The sequence below is a fragment of the Lipotes vexillifer genome, unplaced genomic scaffold (genome assembly GCF_000442215.2).
Source record: "Lipotes vexillifer unplaced genomic scaffold, Lipotes_vexillifer_v1.1 scaffold391, whole genome shotgun sequence".
NCBI classification, from domain to species: domain Eukaryota; kingdom Metazoa; phylum Chordata; class Mammalia; order Artiodactyla; family Lipotidae; genus Lipotes; species Lipotes vexillifer.
Genome location: NW_006786248.1, coordinates 470,771 through 473,340, shown reverse-complemented (window position 1 = coordinate 473,340; position 2,570 = coordinate 470,771). Strand labels below are relative to the sequence as shown.

At 40.0% G+C, this 2,570-nt stretch overlaps 1 non-coding gene across 1 annotated transcript; it reads right to left on the bottom strand.

Annotated features, from left to right (window-relative positions):
- Positions 1 to 1,976: 1,976 nt before the first annotated feature.
- TRNAE-UUC (transfer RNA glutamic acid (anticodon UUC)) lies at positions 1,977 to 2,048 on the bottom strand. Its single transcript has one exon. It is a non-coding gene; the product is annotated as a tRNA-Glu (tRNA).
- Between the last annotated feature and the right edge of the window lie 522 nt (positions 2,049 to 2,570).

The following is a 2,570-nucleotide window of genomic DNA, read 5'->3' as shown; positions in this document are numbered from 1 at the left end:
AACCATTACTATAAGACTCCTTACTACCCCTCCAGGGTAGGACACACAGTTTTGAGAGCATTAGCCCACTGTAGCCCCTTTGCCTGGCAAAGCAATAAAGTTATTCTTTTCTATTCACCCAATACTCTGTCTCTGCATTTCTATTTAGCACAGATGAACAGGGGCTGAGTTTTGGCAGCACTCCCATGCTTGGAAGTCCTTATAAATTAGACTGGGCCCACCCAGTTAATCCAGGATCATCTCCCATCCCAAGATCCTTAACTTAATCAAAGTCCCTTTCCCATATGTAGTCACTGGTTCCAGGTACTCATGCCGGGTACATTTTTGGAGGCTTTTTGCCTACCTATTCTCTGGAAATAAGCAGAGAGAAATCTAGAAAAGGAGAAGCTGCCCCAGTGTCCTTCAGTGGCTCCTGTATTTGTAACCCAGACCCTAACAGGAAGATCCCCACACAGAACACTCAAGTGGTGAGAATCCTCCCCTTTACCAGCTCACCTGATCCATGCTGACTCGGCCATTGGGTGGGGTTTCAGGGGAGGTCTTCAAGGGAAACAGGAGGAATGGATAGGGGGTTCCTTTAGCTAAAGTACCTGTGTGACTTAAGAGGAGTCAAGGATAAGCAATCTGACTGCACGGGACAAATGTAGACTAGCTGGAGTCTTGCCCCTGGGGCTTGGTGTAAACCAAGGAGAATGAGGCCTTCCTCATGACTGAGAGCAGGGGCCAATGGGAGGGACCTGATGGGAGAAAGTGGGTCTGTGGTGAACCCCTATCAGAAGGTACAGGAAGCCCTTGCTACTGCCTTCTGTTCATTGTTGGCCACTCTTTTTCCTTTTCTCATGTCTCAATATTTTATCCTTGTAGAGGAATATCTACTATCAGATGACCGCAGTTAAAACAGGGTGTGCTCTTCAGGACGTACACATGCCACCAACCCTGGCCCGATGGACTGGCCTCAAGCTGTGGTGGAGGCAGGCTCAGGTGCTCTTCACCTTTCTTATGCTTCCCTGGTCAATATACAATCAAAACACAATGACAGGAAGAAAAGCCCACTCTTTCAAGGGGATAAATGTTCTTAGTGTGTCCTCACATTAAGTAGGCATTCTGCTTATTCTTTAAGAAAATTTTTTTATTGATGTATAGTAGATGTACAATATTATGTAAGTTACAGGTGCATAATATAGTGATTCACAATCTTTAAAAGTTATGCTTCATTTACAGTTATTATAAAATATTGGCTATATTCCCTGTGTTGTACAATATATCCCTGTAGCTTATTTTATACCTAATAGTTTGTTCCCATTAATCTGCTAAGTCTATATTGCCCCTCCCCCTTCCCTCTCCCCACTGGGAACCACTAGTTTATTTTCTATATCTGTGAGTCTGTTTCTTTTTGATTTTATTCACCAGTTGTTTGTATTTCTTAGATTCCACTTATAAATGATATCATAACAGTATTTGTCTTTCTCCATCTGACTTATTTCACTTAGCATAATATCCTCCAAGCCCATCCATGTTGTTGCAAATGGCAAAATTTCATTTTGTTTCATGGCTGAGTAGTATTCCATTGTATATATATACCACAGCTTCTTTATCCATTCATCTGTTGATGGACACCTAAGTTGCTTCCATATCTTGGTTATTGTAAATAATGCTGCAATGAACACTGAGGTGCTTGTATCTTTTCAAATTAATGTTCTTGTTTCTTTTGGATATATACCCAGGAGTGGAATATATACTGGGTCATATGGTAGTTCTATTTATAGCTTTTTGAGAAAGCTTTATACTGTTTTCCACAGTGGCTGCACCAATTTACATTCCCACCAACAGTGTACAAGAGTTCCCTTTTCTCCACATCCTCACCAACATTTGTTATTTGTGTTCTTTCTGATTATAGTCATTCTGACAGGTGTGAGTTGATATCTCATTGTGGATTTCTTTTTTTTGGCTGCGGCATGCAGCTTATGGAATCTTAGTTCCCCAAACAGGGATTGAACCCAGGCCACAGCGGTGAAAGCGCTGAGTCCTAACCACTGGACTACCAGGGAATTCCCACTCTCATTGTGGTTTTGATTTGCATTTCCCTGATGATTAACAATGTTGAGCATCTTTTCATGTGCCTGTTGGTCATCTGCATGTCCTCTTTGGAAAAATGTCTATTTAGATTTTCTGCCCATCTTTTAATCAGGTTGTTTGTTTTTTTATGTTGAGTTCTATGAGCTGTTTATAGATTTTGGATATTAACCCCTTATCAGTCATATCATTTGAAAATATTTTCTCCCATTCTGTAGGTTGTCTTTTTGTTTTGTCTATGGTTTCCTTTGCTGTGCAAAAGCTTTTAAATTTAATTAGATTCCATTTATTTATTTTTGCTTTTATTTCCTTTGCTTTAGGAGACAGATCCAAAAAAATATTGCTCAGATTTGTCAAAGAGTGTTCTGCCTATGTTTTCCTCTAGAAGTTTTATGGTATCCAGTCTTACATTTAGGTCTTTAACCCATTTTGAGTTTATTTTTGTATATGGGGTAGAAGGTGTTCTAATTTCATTCTTTTATATGTAGCTGTCCAGT